We start from the raw sequence: 26,172 nt of genomic DNA, 5'->3' as shown, positions 1-26,172 counted from the left end.
AGTAACTCATTTCCTCATTTTTATTATTCAAGGCAAATAAAATTGGATGTGTAATAATGAAAGCAAACAGCAAAAGACAAGAAGAAAGAGTAAACTGATTTGTTTAATAATATGGTGAATAGCTTGAGTTACATTATGTGTGTTCTTCAAAAGCAACAACTATCTCTAAGAGGCTCTTTGAACTATTGAAAAAGTCATCAAATTCTCACTAAGAGTTTAGGGATTCAAAAGACCCCAGTTAGGGCATTTTTGTGGTATAATTAAAATACATAAATAAAATGCCCCCAACAGAAAAAACTACAGTTCTGTTGCTCAATCTCTCTCAGATAGTCACCCAATCAATCATTTGTGGTTCCCTGTGACCTACTATAAATTTGAATATTTAAGAAGTGTGGTTAGAGCCCTAAAAATTATCCTTACTAAGTGTGGGTGCCTTTGGAAAGGCAACAATCCAAGGAGCATTCTCCAACTTGGATTGGGTAGTGGGGTGGGTAATGATTTGTTATTAGAATATTCCATTTGGAGATGGTTTGGGAAAGCATTTACTCTTGACACACAATCTCTTATTTGAAAAAAGCAGAAAAAAGTATTGTTTTCATAGTACAAAGAACGCAAAATAAATCTTCACAAAGTTGGCTTGGCTGTGAGGGTTTGAAGAAGTGATTCTCCACCTTGAGGACATAATCCCAACAAAGTGGAATATTGAAATCTCAGCAGAGGAAAGGTATGAGATTTTTATCTTTACAGAAAGAGGGCAGAAGTTAAAAAAAAAAAAAAACTGAACAAAATGGATTTAAGGCATAACAAAGTTTCCCAACAGAATATTCAAGAATCTGTTAGGTGAAGTGGGATCTGGCCAGTTTGTAGTACTCAGAAAACGGCAATATCAAAGTCTGAACATTTCCTGAGAACAGAGCAAGTCATTACAACAGACATACTTTGTCAATTTGTCAGGAACTTTGAAGCCACCGAGCTCTTTCGAGAGCATAAGATTTATTTCATGGACTAGTTGAAAAAATGTTTTTCAAATAAGGGACATTTCAGCCTCTTCCTTGAATTCTGCTTTTTTTTTGGTAGCAGGACTCACCAGTGACTCAAGTGTGTTTAACCCGAAGTGAAACTTTTCATTTTTCAAATTGCGTATGCTTGTGTCATAGAAAGTTCTGGAAAGAACATTCCCAGCTCTCAAGTCCACACATGTTGAGACTTGGCCCAGGAGAGCTTTCTTTGTTTTATCCTGTGGCCTATACTCTTTACTTTACATTTTCTTTCAGGAGAAAGGGGAGGTTTTCCAAAACTGCTTCCCACCCCAGTAGTTATCAACATTTAAAGCATTTTAAATAGAACTCCTGATGAAATGAAGCTCTCCCCACACTGATTGCTAAAACCTAGATGATCGTGCAGTTTTGGTATTACTCTCAGCTAAGATGGAATAGAATTTGTGGCAAGGAGAAAGAAATCACCACCTAAAATATTGGAGTGGGGTGAGGTTGACATTTCCTAAAAATGGTGAATAAGAGAATTAGTGTTTTAGGGACCTTTGCCCCTCCCCCCCAGGATGTGGGGCTAACCCTCAGGAAAAACAATTCTATGCCTGGAGTTTCACAGCAAACAATGCCTGCCCAGCAGTCTTCTGATGACTTTTGTCTTCCTAAATCTAATCCCGTGATAAACTTTGCTTCCTACACTTGACATGCCCTTCTTTTGCTAGTCCCAAATCCATCAGATGCATTGTGGTTGGCTCATTGTGAACAAACAGAACTGACAGTTTCCTTCCTCAAAGCAAACAGTACTAGTACTCAGACAGTTCAAAGGGTTTATCACCCCAGTGTGGCTATTCTTTTAGGCGGGCAAGTAGGGCTAGCTCTAACTTCCCATGAAACTGCTATATTCCCTGCTGACAGTCCCAATTTTTACTAGTAGAAAAATACCGTGTAAGTACTCAACCAGTGGCCTATTTTCACAGCCCCCATTTCCATTTTTTCCTGTTCATGGAAATAACCGTTAACTCCTCTTCCTTGTTGAAATTTGTTGGCATTTATGAACGCAGTTGGCATTGCACAGTTAAAGGAATGGGTGGCCCCATTTATGTCATGTGGCATTAGACTTCGCTCTGCTTGAACCCTGGATAAACTACTAAGAATGCTATCAGTATGGTATTTTTTTTCCTGTCTCCCTTCTCATTCTCATGGTTACCATTATGTTGGTTTACTGGAGGAAAGGTCGAGACATGCAGGGGGTCCCCCAGCAGAATGGAGCACTGAAGGCCTGTGATGTCATGCCAAGTGCTTAGGAGGACACACTCTGGGAAAACAATGTCCTACCATCCAGCAGGATTCCCCAACAGCCAAAATGAAGACCATTTCTCATGCTCTCCGGAAGACAAACCAGTCATATTTCCTATTGTTTCTTCAGGCACTTGCTTCCTTCTGTTTATTTCAGCTTTCTATAAACCAATGAGTCATGTCACTTGCTTCTGAGTCCAAGTGACTTCCCTCCTGAGGGTCATTCCAGAACCAACCCCATCAGAGATTTGGGCAGTAGCTGGGGCAGGAGTTTTGTTTTGGGTTTTGTTCTGTAGGCTGGGCTTTGTTTTGTAATTTCTTAGACGGAAGTGTCTGAAGGAAAGGCCTTTAAGTGTTCTTTTTGCTTCTGTGATAGCAAACTACTCAGAACTACTGAACCAAATCCCTTTGCTGCTCAAGGTAAGCAGTTCTTTGGATGGTAAGGAAAAACACTAGGCTGATAATGATAATGATGACTTTACGGGAGAGGAGATACTATGTTGGATTTGGGGGGAGTTAGTGATGAAGGGAAGGAGAGTGGATCTGCAAGTCCCTAAGAAGGCTCACAACATAGTAGATACTCAATAAATGTCAATTGAGACTTAAGTTGATTTTGGAAATATTAATAGCTAGTCTTTATATAATGAACAATTTCATAACCACTGTTTAATTGATTACCATTTGAGAGGTAGCTAAGAGAGGTATTATTTTTCCTATTTTATGATTCCCAAATTAGAAAGTTTTAAATTACATTAGGTTTCTATTGGACAATGCTGTTTTAGACTGTGCCGGAAATGTTTCTTTCCCAGGATTAGGATTGTCTTTTAGGATGTGTTTACATCCTAGAAATGGGATGGGAGATAGAAAAGCTACGTAACCATGGGTTATACCAGTAGTATCTTCACATACTTTGAAGCAATGTGAGATAGCCACCCTTGTCTAACACATTTTGTCAATGAAACTGAAGTGAAATGATTGTGTCTTAATTATGTATAGAATCTCTCTTGTCAGCATTTGTTGAAGCAACACACAGGAAAAGAAGTAAAAGATCACAGTGTCAAAAAGAAAAATGGAAGAATTGCAAGATTATCAATGTTTTAATGATTATGGCTGGAAATGGGGATGTTGAGAAAGTGACAAATGACCTCTGTGTCTTAACGTGGGAGAGTTGGTTGATATGGTATTCTAATTAGTCCTCAATGTCCCAGATGCTGGTTAGAAATTAGTACATTTCTTTTGCGACTTTTATATTTGATACAAAACAAATTACTTTGTCAATTAAAAAAATAAACTTGACATATGCATTAGTCCCCATCTCTAATTTATCATGGTGTGGACAATAAATAATCCATTCATTTAATTATTTATTCATTAAGAAAGTTCAAGAAACTCCATATACGTTTATTCCTTTTTACACAATATCCATATTCAGAAACTCCACATCCAATTTCCTGTTCCCCTGTGAGCCTTGGGGTCAGGCCAAGGCTTCAGAGCGACAGGTGAGACCTCCCCTGAGCCTCAGAGTTCAGCCCTAAGTCTGGATGGCTCCTCAGGGTACAGCATGGGGCTCCTTCCACAGGGCATGAGGCCCTCTGTGGCTGTGAGGTGGGCGAGGAGGGGGCCTATCCTCTGGTCGGCCCTGTCCCTCCTGCTGCCCTGGTGTTGGCCTCACAGCTACACAGCCATCTCCTGGTTCTCCCACTGCATCATCTGGTAGTGCTGCCGGTTTTCCAGGTAGGTGGCCAGTTCCATGTCCTGAGCCTTCTCAGCCTGCTGCCGGGGAGTGTCACCTGCTGGTCTGTCTTCAGGAGTGAAGTCCCCACCTCCACGATGTAGTGGCAGATGGTGAGCTGGCCCAGGGCCGCCACCTGGTGCAGACAGGTCTCCTGCTTTTCCTCCACAGCATCAAGGATCTCTGGGGTGGGCGGTCCAGCAAATACTGGACCACTTCCTTGCTGCGCGTGCTGACCGCATGGTGCACGAGGTCACCCCCTGCTCGGTGCAGCTCCTGGGAGTTTACAGAGGTCGTTCCTCTTGGCACCTCAATGCTTCACCTCTAGGGGGTGCAGCATCCCCTGGCAGTGACTGGGGCATGGGTGAGCAGGATGAGGAAGGGAGAGGGGATGTGGGGATTGGGAGGTCAGTCTAGGCCGATGCCCCCAGCAGCTCTGGGTCTGTGAGATCTCAGTCACGTAGTTGAGATATTCCTGGGCCCAGTTCATCTCGTAGAAGCAGCTGGCAGTGGTGGCATCCAGGAAGCACCACTTGGGGGACAGTTTCTGGCATGTTGGGGACTTGACTCCAGCACTTTTCAGCTCCTGCTGGAGCCTTTCGATGCGGGTGGGAAGAGCTCTGGGTTGCTGTCTTCTGGGACCACCACAGTGCCCAATGGCACAGAGGCCTCCTTGAGCTGCTCCTTGCTGTAATGCAGGGCCTCGTAGTTGTGCGTGCTGAGTCTGCTCACCTGGAACTGTAGCTGCTCAGGGCAGTGGCTGCTTGTTGCTATGCAGGGGAGTGGCACTCCGCTACCGGGCCTTCTGCACCCTGGTGACCTGGCTGTGCACGGTGATGTGAATGCGTGAGGCTGCGAGATTGCAGGGCTGGCCATCCACCTGCACCTGCACCGGGATGGCCCTGGACATGGTGAGCACCACCTCATGGCCCTGCGTCAGCCACTCGCCGACCCCCTCTACCTGCAGTCATGCCAGGGACATCATGGTGAAGCCAATGACCTCTCAGTAGTTGTCATCTTGCTGCTGGGGCTGGAAGACGTGGTGGTCCCCAGGGTGGCCCCAGGGCACAGTTCCAGTGCAGTACCTGGGAATGTTCAGGAAAACAATGCCCTGGGGCTTCAGGTCTTGAGCACCAAATTCTTCTGAAAGACCCCATGTGGGCAAAGAATAAGCACCCAGATTCTCACTTTGTTTTTGATGTGCAGATGGAGCTCTGGAATGAGAAAAAGCATTAAAAACCAATTTTTTGAAGGAACTTCAAAATTCTAAGGAATTCTAACTAAAATGAACATTTTTCCTCCCTTGCTAAACTCTTTATACTAAGGTAATATAGCTCATGGCCACAATCAGTAAGTTTTTCTAAAGGATCTTTAGCCCACGCAGTATAATGTCTCCACGTGCCTCTGGTCACCACTGCTGCCCTTCTGGGTAGCACTAGCAATCGACTTTTTACCTCTGCTGAGTCAAGAGAATTTGCAACAGGGCCCAAGCAGCTCCTGATCTGCATTTCACGTCTTTAGAGGAATTGTGAGCTGAAGTAGCAGTGAGTCAAATGTCACAGTGAAATAGAAGGCTAAAGAAGGGTAAATGTCATCCACCCACACCATGCCTCTTGAATTAACTTCCTTGAGGTTCCTTATGTTACTAAATCCAATGGGCTCTTTCCATTATCTTTCTTGACTTTCCTCTTGCATTTGACATTATTTTCCTCTCTCTTCCTAAAACCTTTTTCTCTCATCTCTGGATGTTGCTTCTTGGTCTCGTCCCATCTACCATACCTACATGTTGATGTTTCCCAGGTTCTAACCTTGGTCTTCTTCTCTTCTCACTGTACATACTTCCCCCTTTTGTATGAGCCTTTACAAGGAGCAGATGCATCCCATCTCTTTATTTCTAGCTTAGATTCCTCACCTGAGTTCCAGATAAATAAATAAGTATATATAGATACATACATATATATGTATATATATAAACTGCCAACTAAATATCTGTACCTTCATATGCTCTAGGACCCCAAATTCAAAAGGTCAAACTGAAATCATCTTTCTTCCATTCCGTCCCTCTCTTTCTCTCCTTCTATTCCTTTCTTGGTGAATGGCATCGTGATCCACCCATTTTCCGAGCAGAAATCTACAATCATTCTTGACTTCTCCATGACTTCTCACATGCATTCAGTTAGCAAGTCCTGCTAATTCCAGTGCCCTCAAAATTCCCTAAATTAGAGAACAGGTAAGGAGTGGTTGAGAAAAACCTAAAGGAACTGACTTGTATTATTCTCACTCAGACGACTAAATCATGGTGTAGGTTATAATTTTTGAGTGCAAATGAGGCAGGCATTTCATGCATGCAACTCAACTTTACCCTTGCCTCTCACCTCCCACCTCCAGTCTCTTCATACTGTCATCCCAGTGTAGTTTCTGAAACTGAAATTTGATCATATCACTCCACAGTTTAAAGTCTTGTAGTTTTCAGGAAATAATCCAAACTCCTTAACAGGTCTTTTGTGAGCTGGCCTGGCCTTACCTCCGTCTTCAGTCTCATCTTTGGCCGTTTAAATTCTCCCCACCTCTGGGAATTATCTAGTGCTCTACTTCTGATCGCTCTCTCGTCTCTGTGCTTTCAACACGCCTCCCTCTTACAGCTCCAGTTTTGGCAAGAATAATTCCTACTCTTCCTTTGAAATTATCCCCAGGAGTCCTTGTCCTTGGGAAATCCTTCCTTGACTCTCTCGCCTTGAGTTAGGTGCTCCTTTCCCTTCTTTGTGGTCTCCTGGCACTCTGTGAACACCCCTGCCAGAGATTTCGTTTTGATCAATGATAAATATCTGTTTAATTCTCAGGATCCTCAATCCATGAGCCCACTGAGCCAATCCCTATATCTTCAGTACTGGCATGGGAACACAAGATATACCATAAGTGGTCAATAAATGTTTACTGAAGGAGTCAATGGTGGCCAGCCTATGCAGATTTACAGTGCATGGAAATGGAGTGAGAAGAAATAAGAGATCTGAGAAAAATAACCAGTTCCCCCTTTTGCATCGATTAGGAACTTGAGCAGCGCTCTCTGTTCTTTTCTGCAAAATCCCTTGAAAGCACAGCCCAGTCCTGGGTTCTACCAGGTCTAGAGGATAGTTCAGGGAAATGATTCGCTTTGAGGAGTCATGCTACATTACTCTGGGTGGACTGAAGGTCCATTTATCTCTGGGACTCTTGGAATTCACTCTGGGCTGAATCCTATTTCTCAATTTTGTCCTGACATGACCTACTTCTTCCAGGACTTGCTTGTGATCAACCTGGGACTAGGGTTCAGGAATGTCCAGATCTACTCAACTGTCATTCTCTAGGAGGTCCATCTAGGTTCAGATCTAGGGTGTGTGTGTGTGTTTACGTGGAGAGAGAGAAAGGGAACAGGGAGATAGAGAGAGAGTGGGGAGACCAAGAAGGAGAGAGGAGGGTGAGAGAGAGAGACAGAGACAGAGACAGAGAGACAGAGACAGCTTAATATCATGTTTCATTCTCATCCTCTCTTCTTCACTCACTCTCTCTATTTTCCACATATTGAGTGCTAATTAAATGCCAGGCATTCTGCTAAGTCCTTTATATGTATTCTATTATTGTACATACACTACTTAATCATATTTATTGCACGTATTTAATCCCCACGAAAGTTTTAGACTAAAATTTAGAATACTGACGTAGTCTGCTTGATCACACAGCTAGTAAATTGCAGAGCTGGGTTGAGATTCAGGTCCTTCTAACTCTAAACAAGTCTTCCTCACTTGTATGAGCTTTTAGGTTAAACTGCTTGGGAAAATCCAACTTGAAAATAATTGCTTAATGGATGCCATTTTCTTCTTTTTCCTTTTACCTGAAAATGGATAGTGAAACCAATGGCCAGCGTGATGTGTTGTCATAGAATACGTCGATGTCGTATTAGGTTTCATATCTGGAAGCTGGATGCAGCCTTATGCTGGGACCGACTCACTCTCATCAGTCAACTCTAGGATAACAGAGACCATGTACTTTATTTTATTTTTTTCTGAACCAAATCTGATTAACAAATATTGGCTCTCAAAAGACTTTTATGCTATTAATTCATAATTAAAATGATCCTCCCCACCCCTTGTATTCTCTTTTGCCCAGTCCCTCTTATTTCTTCTTCTTTTTATCTTGCTGAGACTGTCTGATGGAAATTTGCTTTGGAGAGAATAAAAATTGGTCAAAAAATGTGGGCTTGGGTCCCCTGCTTTGTTTCTCTGGGTGTGAGGTGTGGCAGGAGAGTACAGGAGAAGCTCGGAGGGGCAGGAAGGGAGAAAGAAGGAAGGGCTCGTACACAAAGTCATCCAGGGTGGGTCACTTCGCTGTGGCTGGAACTCCTTTATCTGGGACTGTTGAGGAGATAAAGTCCCATGTACCCCGAATGAATTATAGGGCTGTTGAGCCACCCAGTCTTCTCAGGAAAATGTGCCTTTTGCTCTGCAGTCTTGGGGGCGGTGACCAGCTTGACTCTTTTGTACTCCCGGTGGCCTTTGGTTGGAGGTAAATAACTTGCTTAGCCAATGTACCCTCCAGCGTTAAAAAGGGACAGTCTAAAGACATTCAGAATGACTGAGCTGTTTGCTAGAGGTAAGAGGAAGACAAAAAACTGCCCCTCATCCTCGCAAATTTGTTTTGGTTTCTTTTGAATTTTGAATGACTGTAATCTCTTACCATCAACATATTTTGTTATGTAAATGCATCATCAGACCCCCACCCTACATGCCTCTTCCAATCTCCTCCCAAATTCCTAAATTAGAAAGCAGGTAAACAGTAGTTAGAAAATGCCTGAAGGAATCGACCTGTATTATTCAGAGGGCTAAATCTTGATATGTGTTATAATTTTTGAGTAAAAAATGAGGCATTTTCATGCATCAGTGTTTGGGAAAGTCTTTGGATTTTTTGGTTGCATATTTGAATCAACCCCTATTGACTGAGTGCTCGCTTCCCTGAGTAAGGCAGTGTGCTAGCTGCTGAGAGGGAAGCAAAAAGAATCACAAAGACCTCTGCCCTCCAGGAGTTTTCAGACTGTGAGGAGCCAAGCTGTTTATCCCAACAGACTCAGGACCCTTCAAAGTCAGGGTCTGTGTTTATGCAACTTTGGTTCCCAGCATCTCACAGTGCTTGGCACCTGTTAGGGATTTCAATGAACAGTGATGGAATGAAGAAATGGTACATACAGTAGGGGAGTAGTAGTCTATGCTAAGTGCCCAGTGAGGGATGACTTCTAGGGATGCTCTAGAAGAAGGAAGCAATCCCTGTGCAATGATTGGAGAAGGCTTCCCAGAGTATTTGAGGTAGTTCTTGCAGGAGGAAAAGATTAAAAGAAGTGATAGGGCATGTTCCCTTGGAGCTGGGAAGTGATAGATAAACTGAGAATCAACCAATCTGAGCCTGAGAGGGTTTGTGCTGGAGAGAGGGGGAAAAAAAATGGGAAACACCCTGAATAGTAAGTACCATTTGGCTGGGGGAATTGGAATTATTATTTTTTCTTTCTGTTGAAGATCAACTGTGGGATGAGATCAACTAACACTGCCATCCTTATTTATATACGGAGCTGGTATGATTCTAGGTCTGGTTGCAGGGTGCAGAGCACATGCATGATTTAATAGAGGTCATGGTCATTACTAGACAGAATAGAAGTCCATGCTCCACTGGGGGTGTGAATAGCAATGTCTTTGCCTTGAAGGATGGTGTGTTCATTCCTTTGAAGTGTTTTACTAAATATTTAAGCATATTGCCTTCTGCTTGAATTCTTGTTGCTTATTTTGCTGTTGTTGAATGGTCAACTCAACTTTAATGGTTCAGGAGTTCATTTGGTCAGTGTTTGCAATAGGATGTGGGTGTTTTCCACATCCTTAAGTTGTGAAACCATCTTGGAGCAGTATTCACCTCTCGTGTAAAATGTGTGAACTTGTCACATGGAGAGAGGTAATGTAAAGGGCAAACCCATCTCTCCCTAATGCTCAATGTAACCCAAATGTTGACGCCAGGAGCTCTTGAACTTTCAAAAATCACTGCCAACGAGTCTCATCATCCCCCTCCATCTCCCCAAAGAGAGAAGCTATTTTAATAATACAACAAAGTAGACAAGTGCAAATGACATACCAAAAATCAGGATCAAGAGAAAGTACCAAGTGAATCCTTGCTTCCAAGGAGCTTCTAATTAATTGGGATTCATCTATACCTCATCTATACAAAGGGGAAAAAAATTCCACATTTCTAATGGAGCAATATTCAAATATATACAAGTCAATAAGATGCAAATGAAGTACATAATTTCTGAAGGGACACAGGGCAAAGGAGATACAATGTGTGCTTAAGGGAAAAACATCCCAAACATAAAATGGTTTGAGTGGAAGCATTTTTGTCAGTACGTTTGGAGACCAGACGGTTCTGACTCAGAGTGGAAAATGAATAATTTTTGTATGAGTGAGGATAAGTTACAGCCACATAACCAGATAGGGCCCTGAGCTACAATGACAGGAAGTAGGTTGTATTCTTTGCTCTGCATAACCTCCTGTGCAGAAACACAGAGGGATTTGCACGAAGCTTTTCTTTTCCATTTTGTTGGCTGCTTTCAGTAACGTTAGATGAATCAGTCATGCCAACCTTTAAAAGTTAGGGAGAAAAAGATTTGAAGAGAGAGCGGAGGTATTTTTAGGCTCCACTGAAGCTCACCGGATTAGAAGAGCTTCAACGATAATAGTATTTCTTATTTTACTTTCTTGACACCTTCCAATGAACTCAAAGCATTTTATAGACACTGTCTCATTAATTCTTTCAACATCCTAGTGAGGGAGGTGGGGCCAAGGGTAATTTGTTATCATTTTATGGGTTCGGAAATGGGACCAAGTGACTTTTCAGAGAATGAATATGAATTTGGGGTGTTTCAAGAAAGTAACCAAAGCTTTTTGAGTCTATTTCTAGAGTCTTCTTGCTGAACTCTCATCTCCCCCTCATGTCCCTTTGATCAGAAGTCTGAAACACCAAAAAGAAAGAGAATAGACACATTTTGACAGATTATGATCTGCTTAGGGTTTCAGATTTGGGTGCACTTTATCTTGAATACTTGAATGGAAAATCTGTAACTTTCAAAAATTGTCTATATCATTCTAAAAGCTCAATATTCATGAGCGAATCTTTTTGTGAATTTCTGCATCCAGGTTTCACTTTTCCACTGAAGGCCCTTTCTTGCCAATACCACCCTTCTCTACCTCCTCGACTATATTGTGAGCCCCAGGGAGGGCAGAAGTTGTGGGGTCTTTACTTTTCCGTCTTCTAGGACCTAGCACGGTGTCTTTCAAGGTAGGCATTCAGTGATTGTTAGCTGAATGTACGAGGAGATATGCTTGTTAACATGGTGGAACACAGTGGAAACCCCCTGAGTTAGTGTTATTTAACTTGAGTCTTTTTCATTCTGTCCCAGCAAAGGCTTGGAGATGTGGGTCCAGAATAGAGCATTGCCCTCCTGATGCTATCACAACTGGGGTGAATTTTTGGAGGCCTATACTTAAAGTTTAAAAAGTTGGAAGTTTAGGGGCCGGCCCGGTGATATAGTGGTGAAGTTCGTGTGCTCTGCTTCCGCAGCCTGTTCACAGGTTCGGATCCCTGGTGCAGACCTACACACCACTCATCAAGTCATGCTGTGGCAGTGTCCTACATACAAAATGGAGGAAGATGGGCATGGATGTTAGCCCAGGGCTAATCTTCTGCAGCAAAAAGAGGAAGATTGGCAATGGATGTCAGCTCAGGGCCAATCTTCTTCACCAAAAAAAAAAAAAAGTTGGAAGTTTAGGCCTCTTTCAAGATGGGTTCAATTTCTGATTTGAACTGAGACACCTTGGGCCCCACCAAATTGGTCCTGTAATGGATATGAACTAAGATAGAGCATCCAAAGTTTCTCTAGAAACCCCAATCCCCTCCCACCCCCCAAATCCACACCAGGCTGTCTGATTCAGTCAGTCAGCAAGCCTGCATTCACCAGGTATGGCCAGCTGACAGTCTGTCTGTGGGAAACTCTCACTCTGGAGTTATCTTTTCTTGGTTTTCCTGACCGTTAGTGGCTAAGAACTTGGATCTTTCTCTGGGCTCTCTGAAGCATGGACTGCAGCGATGAGAACTAACATGGGCTTTTTCCCATGAACTCAGCAGGCAGAAAATCCCTTTTAGATACTCTACTCATATCACAGATGACCCTTGGCCTGGTTAGACCTTCAGGAGCCTCAAGCAGTTGGGTCTTCCTTGCTGTCCAGAAGGCCAGCTGCACTGCATCAAAGGGCCATAAAGGGGTGGGGGGAGGTGGGCTGATGAGGGGGCTGCACTGGTTCCCAGGGATTCCTCTGGGCTTTGGCCTTGGGCTGTTCCCTCTTCCTTGTCTATGGCTGTCCTTTAAAGGACATCCTAACCCAATTCATTTTCTGGGCCAGGCATTCTGAACTTTTGGTGAGCAATAGAATTAATTTCAATAAGGTGGAAAAAAAAATGTGACAAGGGAAGCACTCCCTATTTTTAATTTCTGAATGCTCCCGAGGAAACCTCCAGAGCTTTAAAGAAACCCCATCCATCTTAAAATGCGGAAGAAGACTTGTTCCCTCTTCTTTTTCCACTGGGCATGTGAGATTCAAATTCCTTCCCAGAGTATGGAAAAGTTGGTTGGTTTCAGCCAGTCCCTCCAGGAAACTCAATTAAATTGTACTAGGCAGTTTTCTCTCCATTTTGTCGGCAGTTTGATTTGTGGGTTTGTTATGGAGGGGCTGGCCCTATAGGAATGTGGGTCCTAGAAAAAACTTTTGCTTCATTTGAAGTTAAAACTTTTTTTTATGACATTATTTTTTATCTGTGATAGAGGCTTTCCCCTCTCTAGTGTATTTTTCAAATTTTTAGTTTCACTTTGGAACCTACCTTTTGAGCTGCACGCGTTTCCCTTGGCTACCTGTGGTTTGTACTAGTTTTGTGGCTGGGATGTCACTCTGGTCACCTTGGTAATGTGAAATATTTGCACAAAATAAAACAACCCTCTGACTTTTCTTTGCACCTTGTTGGAAAAAGATTAATTTAGTGTATACCTGTCAAAGCTATAAACCTATTCTTTTTCCCATCCTGCCAATAGGAAATGAATTGTCCTGTCCAGGTTTTCACTCTCTTAAAATAACAGTAATGATTAACCTAGTCACTTTGTTCTGGTCTAAGCCAAATGATGCCTCATCCTCCACCTTCTCTCCTTTCCGTCTCTTCTCTGTCTCTGTCTCTGTCTCAAAGCAGTTGTTCTCATCCAAGCTCAGCAAGAATTGGCAGAGGCTGGGGTTATCTTCCTCATTTGATTCATGAGAACAGATATATAATAGAGTGGTCAGGAGTCTAAATTCTGGGGTCAGAATGACTTGAATTCTGGTTCTGCAACTTGCCAGCTGGGTGACTTTAGACCCACTGTTGAACTTCTCTGAGCCTTTGTTTCCTCTTTTGTAAAATGGGGGTATATTAGGACCTATGACCTAGGGTCATTGGAAAGGTTAAATGAGATCCAATGTGAAGAGTTTAGTACAATGGTACAGAGTAAGAACTCAAATATGGTCATCATTGTTATTATCATTAATATTAATCTGAAGATCATTAGTCCCACGAGAGACTCCCTGAAAAAGATAGCTATGACCAACTAAGGTGTGGAAATGGTATATCTTGATCCACCTCTCGGTGATGCATAATGATATTAGCATAACAGAGGCTCTGAGAAGAATAATTAAGAAATCTATTTATTTTATTTAATCTAGTATTTACCCAAATCATTTGTCTCTTCATTAATGTTCCTTGGAATGCACTTGGGAAAATGCTGAACCACTGAGAATTTTAACTCTTACCCCGCCCCAATAATTACAGAAGTTTGTACTAATCCTCTGTGGAATTGATTACCTAGGTATGTAATAGATAAATTCCATAATTTACACAAAAACATGTCAACCTGAGAAACACAAGGGAACATACATTGAAGACCACCTGGTGATATGATGTGTTAATTGGTCCAAAATGTTTTAACCTATTTTTCTCTTCCTCCTTGTAAAATTAATCAGTTTATTTTAAACTAGAGACGTTTAAAGTGAAGATCCAATTTTTACCCAATTTTTGCACATTGATTTAACCTCTTAACAAGTCTCATACTCTGGAAATAAAAATGAAAACTAAAGAAATGAGGTGTCTTTCATGGAAGATACAGAGGCATTTAGATAGCCAATGAAGCTAACAAAATACATGGACCTCCTTATGAGTCCTGTGCACAGATCAGGTGAAAATCCTCCCAAGCATTATAGTTATTATAATGATGGAATCATTGTTCCCTGTGGGTCGAGCATTCTGATGTGACAAACACGTGTATAGATGCAGGTAACACAGTGATGCCTGTCTGCTGTTTATTAGCTTTTGTAATCCAGTTTCTTGGGGGCAATGGGCTCAAGAATAACAATCACAGAAACAATGGAAGTGCCTTTTTCTTCATCTGCAAAGGCTGAGAAGCAAGCTCTGAACCGAGATTAGATTTGGGATTACCGTGTGGCTGAGGAGAAAGAACAGGATCAGGGATCAGGATGTGCTGTGAAAAGAGAGTCTGGCTGTGGAACATGACTGTGTGTCCAACGGGAGAAGGAGCTTCCTGATGGGGATTTCTGTTCCAGACTTGGTTCTGAGTTACTGTGGAGCAAAGGGTATGGTCTAGTTTTCGTGACCTAGGATATCTGGGACAATCCTGATTGCAAATATTGTGTTCCATCATCTCTATACATACTCTTGAATATATTAGAATCACATCCCAGTATTAAATTAAAGCCGTGGTCACTCAGCTGCTGGGAAAGAGCCAGGAAAGCCAGTCCTGCCACTCACAAGCTGTGTGGCCTTGGGCATTCATGGCTTCTCTGAGTTTCAGTTTGCTCATTTATAACATGAGGCCTTGGAATAGATCATTTCTACGTCCTCTTCTAGAATAAAGATTTTGGCACTGTATGACTTGATGCAAAACATTAGATCATTACTCTATCTTCAGGAATTTTTACTATTTGTGATGTACTCTCTATGTTCTCCGAGGTGATTTTTAATTTCTAGAATGGCATGTATTAATTTCAAGCTCAAAGCCCCACCCCCAGCAATGATAGCTGCACCTAAAAGACTGGGTGATTTTTAACAACTTTAACTGGAAGTAGCTGTAGTAATTACTTCTTGTTTAGTCAATAGCACAGTTGGTAGTAAAATTGTCAACGATTTAACAACCCACCAGTACCTCTTCTAAGCTGCCCTAAAGGCAGACGCAGCCAAATGCTATCAGTTTAGATCTTCCATCTAAACCCAAGATCTAACCCCAATCCTGGGCTTCCAACAGGGCATGTGTTTGCATCTGGTATACAGACAGGGTGGGAGGATGCAGTCTTCTGTCAAAATGGGGCCAAATCTTGGGAGATCATGTAAGGAGCTTTATCTTTTTTCCTTCTTTCCCTGTGTGATGTTTGTTTGTCCTGCAGTCTTGTAAATAAATGCCAGGCAAAGGCTCATGTAAATGAAGACTGTGTGTTCCTTCAAGGGAGGCTGAGTTTACCAACAGAATCCTTAAGACAAACAGGCCCGCTGGAGCCATTGTGGGTGGGTGCCTGTGAATTCCAGCAGAAGAGCACGCTGGTCCCTGAGAGGTGAGTGCCTGCAGGTGTTTTTGTTCTAAGCAAGAAGGGGAATTTCTTATCTCTTCTCTAACAGTAACAATTGAGTTAAATAGTCCACATCTCCAGGTCTAAAATCTGGGTACAACAGGTCTTCCATGAGAGATGGCTGTAAAGGGGACGAAACTCAGAGCTGAGCCGGATGTAAATGGACATTTACTTGGGGATTTATTCAACATTTTTTTTTAATTGAGATATAATTGACATTATATTAGTTTTAGGTGTACAACATAATGATTTGATATTCGTATATATTGTGAAATAATCACAACTTTAGTTAACATCCTTCACCACCAACTTTTTTTTAACCTATGCTTTCCAAGATTTTAAGAAAGCTATTTCCATTGGAAAAGCCAGATACATTAATTTTTGTCATAACTCTCAGAAAAGTTTGCGTATAGAATAAAATAAAATAATTTTTGAATGAATATATCGATAAAGGAATTATTGAATAAAGGGATGGATGAATGACTATCTATGAAATGAGATCAGTCTTCAAATGGTGGGCCAGACCCACAAATCTTGAAGTGTTGATTTTGTCCTGAATTTCTTCATTGCAGCATTTGACTCATTTCTACCGTATTTGTACTTTAAGCTCTCATCAACCTAGGGCAGTCAAGGATCTCCTACTTACTTCCTCCATTTTCAAAATAATGTTTGTAAAACACAAACCAGGATGGAATGGAAGAGACACAAGTGGGGCATATTTTATTTCTTTCAGGCTTTCTGTCACAACTTTCCCTCTCTCCTGGCCTGATTATGTTTTTCATCCCCAGTCATATAGTCCAGTAAGTTTTATCATGATTGGACTCAAAAGGTTTCTTCTGTATTCCAAAATTCTATTACTATGATTCCAATTCTCCCAATAGGAGTGTTCAACCAACCACCAGTGGAGAAGTAGAATTTCAGAGGAGGGGTAGAATTTAATTCCATACCCATCTCGAAATCCTCACTTGATTTAGGAAATTGCTCATGTGACTCTGACAACGTGAAGGACACTGAGAAAGAAAACAAAAATCTCCTAAATGGGATTGTGTGCTCAAGATACATACACGTATTAAAAGAGGATCTGATCCAAATGGTAGACTAAAGCTTTTGGAGGGCAAGAATCAGACCCTTTAATAGGTGCTCAGTTAACACTTTTTGTATAAATCAGTGAATGATAAAATTTTAGATAACTCCTTTCTTTGGGTTTATAACAACCCATCTAGATTCCTTAATATTTAAACATTTAAATATTTTTATTTAAAATTTATTTTTTAATTTAAATTATTTTAAACCTCGCTCAACATTTTTTGAGCATGTAGTACGTGCTGTGTTCTGTGGTGTGTAATGGATATACAGTGGAGAATAAAAGAGGTGAGTCCCCTGTCCTTCATGTTGCTACAGTGTAGTGGTGGAAACTGGCTTTACACTGTGTCTGGATATATAATTAAAAATTGTGAAAAGTCCTATGAAGGAAAAGAATAGGGTACTATAGAGAAAATTATAGAGTGTGGAGAGGCAGGGACATACTTCAGATTTAGATAATCAGGAGAAGTCCCTAAGGAAGTGACATTTCAGTTGAAATCTCAAGAATGAGAGCGGGCAAACCAGGGAGAGGAGAAAGGGCATTCCATGCAACCAGACGAGTGTGTAGGAAGGGTCGAGATAGGAAAGGCTTTGGGGCATTTGGGAGCTGAGAGACAGCCAGGATGGCTGGAACATAGAGAACAAAAGGTAGGGGGGAGAGTGCAAAATGAGCCTGGAGAAGCAAAGTGGGGCATCCAGGAGGGGCCTCACGGGCCAGGTGAAGGAGCTTGAATTTATTCTAAATGCAATGGGAAGTCATGGAGGGTTTTGCCTTGGTGACAAACCCCATCAAATTCATATGAGAATAATTTTAAGAATATTCCTTGGCTGCTGTGTGGAGAATGAATTGGACATGAGCAAGAACAGAAAGAAGACCACACAGGAGGCTGTGGCAGAATACTTCCTCCCATGTTTCTCATGTAATAACGAATGAGCTGGCGCCATGATTGAGTGGCAGTAAAAATGAGTGACAGATCATCGGAGGGAACGTCTGAAGAAGTGAGTTGGAGTCCAGGCTCTGCAACTGATTCTTTGTAGATACCTAGACAAATTACCCACATGAGTAACTTGACTGGAACTTAGAATAATAAAAACAATCATGAGTTACGTGGAAATTAAATTGCATAGATGTGTATAAAGAGAATCACACAGTGCCTGCCAGAGCAGATACTTCTTTCTTTCTTCTTTAGAAGAACTTTCTCCTCTTATCCGTTGGCAAACTCCAAGATCTTAGTGTCCTTAATAATAATCCATTACATTTGCATATTGTTTTATAGATTGCAAAGGGTTTCTACATGTCTTAGTGCATTTGATCTTCACAAAAATAATGAGATGTTGGGCTTCATTTATTTAGTCAACATTTATTGGCCATGCAATTGGTTGGGTTTGCAGGCAACTTAACAAACTGAGGCTTTTGTCTTGGAAGTGATATCACTTAGGACAAATTAGAAAGACAAATAGAAGTCTCAGGTGAAAATATTGTTATTATGACTTTTTTTTCATCTCCTACCTAGGACCCAGGGCATTAAATGATGTGCCCAAAGTTGCACAGCTAGTTAATGCTCTTTCTATTGGACCAGTATTACTCAACTCAAACAGTAAACTATCTGACATTTCTAGAGGTTTATAAAAAGTACTTATGAAATAATTCAGTAATTTTTGTTTACATATTTTCATCCATTTATTGTAACAGGGAAGTAAATAACATATCTCATTGATTGCATCAAGTGAGGCTGTAATTCAGTCTATCAACATTGAGTTTATTAAATTCTTAGAGCACAAGGAGTGAGTGCTTTTGGTACTAAAATGTTGTAGACCAGTAAAAACTTGAGACAGACTGGAAAGAGCCCTTGAGCAGTAGTTGGATTGCATTGTTTCTTAGAGTACCTAATAAAGCGCTTTTTATCGTGTTATGACCCAAAGGCTGATGGATGATTTGATTTCTTCACAGGTCACCTTGCTAAGACAAAGAAGCAGTGGCATGATGACAGACAGTGAGGGTGACAGCAAAATCGAATATATGACAGAGGAAGAAGAGTCACCAGGGGAAAAGATGGTGGCTGGGCAGGAGGAAGAAATGAGCACATTTGGGGCTTGAGGGGGAAAAAAGGATAATTAAACAGACTTAGGGCTTGTGAAAAAAATGGAAGAGAGGGAAAAAGAAAAAGGATAACTAGTGAGACTAGGTTTAGCCAAAATAAAGTGGCTTGGAAAGTAGAACGAGACAAAATAAGATTCTTTTGGGTCTAGGCGCCTTGTTAACTGTAATTTGAAAATACAAGGCCTTTGAGATACTGAGATTTAAAAGACAGGGAATTTACTCCAGGAATATTTATTGAATTCTTACACTGTGCAAAAGCCTTGAAATTGAATGATGATGAGAAGCAAGGTCAGGTAATTGCCACCGTGGAGCTTAGAATTGAGGAGATAAAAGCATAGTAACCTACCTACGTTCCTTCTTTCCTCTCTTGCCTTGAGTAAATAGTAGCTCTGCAGATGAGTGCTGCCTTTCTCCCACCTTAGGGACTGGAATAGATTCAGCATTAAAGGATTAAAGGCTGGACACTGTAGGGTTTTTCTTCCAATCTCTCTCCAATTTAATTGCCTGTTAAAGAAGGTACTGGAGTGACACCCTTGATGGGGTTGAGATAGGGCAATGAAATGGTCGTCTATTTACCTCCGTCAGCTCAGTAGAGAAGAGCCCTTAAGCGCAAAGGCTTGGCCTGACTTCTGTCTAGAAAGTGGCCCCCAGATCCTCACTATGGTTTCAACTGGTTTTGAAGTGTCGCTCAAAGAATTCTTTTGTTTTTACTTTAGGCTGGCGGGTTTGCACTGTAACGATATCTGCTTTTCTACATCTCTGTTTGACACTGGGTTGACCTCTGCTTACCTCATACTTGCTAAAAAGAAACATATCTAATACCATCCACCTCTGTGATAAGAGCAAGAGAAAACAAACAGTGGAAAGACCCTTTAGAAGCGGATGACCTACTATTAGCTGTGGGAGGCACACAGCTAGAAAGGAGGCTGTCCACCACAGGCTTGTCACTAGTATCGAGGATACAGTATTTGGGCTCAGGGGCTTAGAACTGTGTTTGGGGCAGAGTTCTAGGCTTGACCGGCAATAGTTGCTCTGTGTGGTATGTTTAATGGATAAATAAAGTGAAATGTAGTTTCTTAGCCTGTGATTCAGTTTCAAACCATGATTTCCATGTTCTGGCTAGGATGGATGACCTCATCCAGATAGTTAGGTCAGGTTATTAGAAAGAGTCTCCAGGGGTATCCTCAGTTAACTATTCCATCTTCCCCTTAGAGTCACTCACCATCCTCTCCACCTCCATCTTCCTTCTCTTGGTTTAAAACAAACTACTCAAAGGTCACCAAAACACTGCTTGATTGTTCAAGGAACAGGATTTTGGGCCACCTCCATGATGTGAGGTTAAAATACAGACTGTGTGCCAGTGAAATATCAAGCACCCAGAATATTTTTGGAAAGTGTTAACTGGTGGTGATTGTCCTCGTCTCTCGTCTGCACAAATACCACTGTCTTCAGTCGGAAAGAAAAGGAGATAAAAAAGAACTTAGAGTTTAGGAAATAAAACCTATTTTAATTTATGTAATTGTTTTAATATATATGTCCTAACAATGAATTAAAAAACAAAATGACTCATTTTAAAGACTTTTGAAAATGGTTTTAGGTCTGGAAAGCCAAGTCTGAGGATCAGCGAATGTTTTGAAGGAAATAACGGTCAAGGAAGGAAATTAAAAATGACTGTAAATATACAGGAGGAGGCTAGAGAAATGCAGATTTCTGAAAATAAGTGAAAGCCAAAGATTACAAGGAGTGGCAAACCTCCATGAGGGAAGTCTAGATGTTGGGATTTCCATTTCAGACCTTCAGTCCTGCACCCTCTTTTCTCTCTTCTCCATGTGTACAGTTAGGTGATCTCACCTAGGCCGATGGCTATTACATGCTGATGACTCACCGCCTTTTTTCTCCAGCTTTGTCTTCTCCCCTGCACACCAGGCCTCTTCAACCACCTTCTTATAGCTCTGCTTGGATATCTTAAAGGCATCTTAAAATTTACATTTAAAAATAGATCTTTTCTTCCACTTTCCTTGGACACTTTTCTACCTCTGCCTCCCACAAACTTTGTACCATTTTTTTATCATATCAACATTCTTCTTGTTAAGCCTCAACTTTTTAAATATCCATCCATTTCTCCCAATTTTTCCTGCTATCACTTTAATCCAAGTATATTGTATATTGCTTGGACTAAGGTATTAATCTCCCCAACATCCACTTTTCTCTCTCATCCGTTCCCGCACACCAGGCAAATGACTTTAAAATATAAATCAGGTTACATCATTCCTTTGTTTAAAACCCCACTAATGATAGTAAGAAAATGATTGTACTTAGAATAAATCTCCAAATTCTTATGATGGCCTACAAGTTCAGAGAAAGTGATAAGTGCTATGGAAAAAAGAAAAAGTTGAGTTAGGTGAGGCGGATCAAGGTGCCAAGGGGAGAGTCTTGAGGAAGGCTGCAGGGTAGTCATGGTAGGCCACAGGTCCAAGGTGAAATTGAGCAGAGTTGAAATAGGTGATGGAATTAGCCAAAGCAGGTATCTGGAAAAAGAGTGTTCTGGACGGGACAATATCTAGATGTAGGAATGCGTGTCTGTTGTGTTCAGGAATGAGCAAAGAGGCCGCTGACCTGGAGAGAAATAAGTGTAGGCCCTGGTAAGGAGCTTAGCATTTACTCTTTATGAGATGGGCAACTATTGAAGGGTATTGAACAGGAGAGTAATGTGATTTGCTTTATATTTAAAGAAGATCCCTCTAGCTGCTGTGTTGAGAATAGACTGACTGTACAGGGGCAAGGGCTGGTGTAGGAAAGAGTTCTGACGCTATTGCAATAATATGATCAGGACTAGGGTGAAGTAAAGTAGGCCTCTAGGGTGCAAAATTTAAGGAGGCGCTCACTCAGGGCCATGTAAGTAAACCTGAACCTGGGTACTTCCTTAAATTTTGTACCCTGTGGGTGGAGCTTACCTCATCCTCATCCTAGCCCTTCGTGACAATCTGGGTTAGAGATAATAGTTATTTGCACTGGAGTTGATGAGAAGAGATCCCATTCTGGACTCACTGGGAAAGTGGAGTCCACAGTTTCCTGCCTGATTACATGAGGTGGGTGAGAGAAAGAGAGGCATCAAGGATGACTCCTAGGATTTTGGCCTGAACAAGAATGGAGTTGCCATGGTCTGGGATAGGGACGACTGCAGGGGAGCAGATTTTGGGGTGGGGGAGTGGAGGCGAGGAGTTCAGGTTTTGACACATGAAGTTTGAGACATCTTAGATATCTAGTGGAGAGGTTGAGGAGCAGCAGGATATAGCAGGCAGGAGTCGAGGACTAATGTCCGCCAACATTCATTCCAGAACACGTTCTTTTTTCCTCTGAGTCACATGTTTTTCTTCCATTCTTCATAGGCATCTCTTTCATTTTCATTATAGTTCACATGTCAACTTTTTTGAAGGAAGGGGTCTTTCCCAATCACTCTAAATAATGTTTCTCTTTCTTTCTCTTTTTGCTCTCTTTTTCTTAACTGTGTCATTCCTATCTGAAACCATTGTTTATTTGCGTACTTACTTGTTTATTGTCTACTTACTTTAGAATCATAGAAGTTTCATGACAGCAGGGATTGTATATGTCTTGTTGACTGACCCTCAGAATCCTCAGCACCTAGTAAAGTGCCTAGATACTCAATAAATATTTGTTGAATGAATAAATGGATTTCAATCAATCTTGTGCCATCCCAAAGTCAATGACCCAAAAAATGCTTAAGCTCAACTAGTGAAAAACTTTTAAATATTTTTCTTTGTTGAGCAGCACAGAATATGTGCTTATCAAAGGATCCAGTGATTACTTTTCACTAGATTTATGCCAAGGAATAAAGACAAAGCTGTGTGCCTAAGAATTATCAGCCAAGAAGGAAAAAACTGATTGAACAACCCCCACATTCTATAGTTGTCTTTTTTATTTTGTTGGTTAATGAAAAATATATCAACTGTGGGCAGCATATTTTTAGCTTTCGTCATTAAAAACTGAAGACAAGGACAAGCCCCAGTGGCCTAGTGGTTAAGTTTGGTGCTCTCTGCTTTGGTGGCCTGTGGGGAAGACCTCTCCTGGAAAGCTCCAATCAGACTTTCTGTTATGTCTCTTGGTCAGAGTTGCATTCCATATCTGGGAGCAAGCATGCTGTTGGCAAAGGGGAGTGGAATTGACATTAATGTCTTAGATTCAACATTTTCTCCCTGGGATTGGGGAGGGGCCCACTTTCCACAAGCATATGACCCCCTGATACTTGAATAAAAATAGTGTTCTGTTAGCAAGGAAGAAGGGGGGGGGAGTGAGGAAATGGTTGTGGTGTAGGTAACCAAGAGTGTTTTTCACACCATCCTCATCCTTTTCGAAGGGAGGAAGGAGTTAGTGGTTATTGCAAAACGCAGAAGGAGAGGATGTCACGACGGCTAAAAGGTTGGAAATTACAGTTGTATGGGCTTTACACTCGGGCATGGGCGACGTTTTCTGTTTTCAGTGTCGTTGGTTATGTAGCCAAAATATCTAATGAGCACAAGAAAACCCCAATATTGGAGAAATTGCTTAATCGCTCTTCTGCTTTTGTTTGTTTTTAGACAAACTTATTTGTCAGGCAAATTTGATTGAATAGACGTAAAAACTAGATCTTGCTCTAAGGAAGGAGAGAAAATTTAGTATAGTGAGTAGGAACCAAAGAGGAACAAGGTACTTAGGAAATAAATACATTAGAAGCCATGGTCAAAAAGATTTAAAAGATTTTTTTTCAGAGTAACTAGAGTGGAAAAAGCATGACAAAAAATCATCTTGCGATTTTCCTATTAGCTGATATCATTTTTCTGTGCTTCTAATGTTAGCCCCTTTTTCTTTTAGCATTATTTTTATATCTGAAGAATAGCTTCTGTTTTATTCGTTTGATGTTTTTAATAGTGTTTTAATCATTGTATATGATCATGCAATGCCCCAAGTGCATTGGCTGGAAAATAGTTTATAAATAAAATTATTGTTATTATTATTATCTTTATCTCTTGTAACAATACTCATTATTTTAAGATTATGTCTAGGCTAGAAATAGTTCAACATATGTGATTATATGTAATCAGTCTATTTTTTCTTCTTGTTTTAATGCTGTTGCTCAGACTCATCTTTGTTCTTATTGCTAAACAAACTGTTGCTTCTAGGTCGTAACTGACTCTGATCTGCTTTGAAGAGTAAGATTTTACAGGTTTCGACAAGAGTTTGCTCCTGGTAAGAGTAGGATCCAAAGAAACTCCTTGTTCCCAGTGGACATGTATTGATGGCAGGCATAGCAGTACATGGAGATCCCATTGCCAAAGCTTCCACTTGATGCCCAGAACCTTGAGTGTTTCCGGAGACCAAAACTATGATTAATAAGAAGAGCTATTAGAGAGGCCTATTTTAGCTTAATAATAGAGATAACTATAAATATTAGCACTGTCTGCACATAGAATAGGCTACACTGTGAGGTTATGAGGTCTCCATCATTGCATCTAGCCGACTATCAGGCCACTTATTTGGGATGTTGTAAAGAGAATTCACACATTCCATAGAGGGTGCTTCAATGGCCTCTCCAGTGGCTTCCTTTTCTAAGACTCTATGTTTCTATGTAGGTTGAAGTGGCCTCGTTTGTCTCTGTGGTTGTGTAACAATATTGACTGTAGCACCATTCATCTAGTGTCCTTCAAGAGCAAAATGCAGTGCACTTTCTAGTTAGCACATTTGATATGTTACAAGGAATATCATGATATTTATCCGTCTATAAACAAGGGGTAAAAGTTGTCTGGAGGTTGTAGCTGGTTGGCTTTGGGAGTTAGAGGTTCAACTTGAAGAGATCAAGGTTTGCATATCTGATTCTCTATGTGGGTCAAAGCATTTCCCTCTGCTCTTGCATATTAACCGATCTACGTGATATAAAATTTTGGTAAGTGGAAAGTCAAAGTAGTTAAAGGTATTATCATTATGGCCAGGACCTGTGCCCTTTCTACCTGAAGGGTGCTTTTGGTGAAGCATGCTGCTGTTGGTATCAAAATTGACCAGATAAGAGCATCAATAGTGTAAATGCATCCCCACAACCAAAGACAAAAAATAACAAAAACAAATCCAGGCAGACAGGCCACTGAGAGTGGTGCAGACGTAGGAGGTGGTATATTAAGGGTGATGTGACATATATGGAAAATCTGAGGCCAAACACTTTGCAAACTCTCTGGTGAAGGACAGAAATGTTGGTGGCTTTTGAGATTACCACAATCAACTAAAAAACAATGAAAAATGTATTTTTTGTTGTCAGATTTTCAAACTCAGCCCAAGTCTAGCTTTTTCTGTGAACTCTTCCTAGGCCATGCCTTCACATAGTTGGAATCTTCTCTGGTTCCAGACAGTGTGGATACCCATTTGGCATGAAATACTTATTTATTTTATTGCCATTAAACTCTTGCTGTCTTAGAAGTCATCTAGCCGTAAGTACCTTAAAAAAATCAAAATTTGTATTTTTTTTAGTTATTTTTGTAATTATCAAATTTTAAAAAGGATTACATATATGTATATATGAATATTTGTTTTAAAGTCAAAGTAAATGCCTTCTAGTCCTCTCTATATAATTTTTTAACCAGAACTCTACTACTATTATTTGAATTTTCTCACTCTGATGAGATATGGTCTGACAAAACTGAAAAGTTCCTGAGGTCCTAATGTCTTGTGACAGCAGTCTTCTTTGCAAGACTGGTGTCGTCTGGGGTAGTCCTATGCAGACTCACGGTGTACCAGCCAGCCATCCTCTTTTGTAGATCTTCCTTTTTCAAGTCTAGCTGAACGGCGGCAATTGCTGAGTTCTGCTACTGAAAGTGGTGTCATGCCAGGTATTGTTCCTGTTTTCAAGTAGAGTATAAGCGTGCAAACAAGAAGTAACTTTGGGCCAGGCAGCACGTAGGTGCTGACATGCAGATGGGAGATGCCGCTGGGACAGGGATGCAAAATGTAGAGCTGACCCTCCCAACTTGAACCAGCTGCAGGCAATTACACAAAAGGATGGGTGCCAACTTCAGGCAAAGGGCTTCCTCCCCACAGATCTATCTCAAGAGTTTCTTCTCCTGCCTGATGGATGGGGAAACATGAATGGTGGATGAAAAAACCCTTTCATTAGTCCAACACTGATGCATGGCTCCTAGAACTTCTTGCATTTGGCTTATAATCTTTCACATAACTGCCAGTGTCTGAGCAAAGGGGAGGCCACAAACCATT

At 41.2% G+C, this 26,172-nt stretch overlaps 1 pseudogene; it reads right to left on the bottom strand.

The window, feature by feature from the left end:
* Window positions 1-3,819: 3,819 nt before the first annotated feature.
* LOC101402690 (diacylglycerol kinase zeta pseudogene) lies at window positions 3,820-6,559 on the bottom strand (annotated as a pseudogene).
* Between the last annotated feature and the right edge of the window lie 19,613 nt (window positions 6,560-26,172).

This window comes from Ceratotherium simum, chromosome 32 (assembly GCF_057802395.1).
Source record: "Ceratotherium simum simum isolate JZ-2026a chromosome 32, ASM5780239v1, whole genome shotgun sequence".
In the NCBI taxonomy this organism is placed as follows: domain Eukaryota; kingdom Metazoa; phylum Chordata; class Mammalia; order Perissodactyla; family Rhinocerotidae; genus Ceratotherium; species Ceratotherium simum.
The sequence above is the reverse complement of the archived record's forward strand: the minus strand, read 5'-3'. Positions and strand labels throughout refer to the sequence as shown.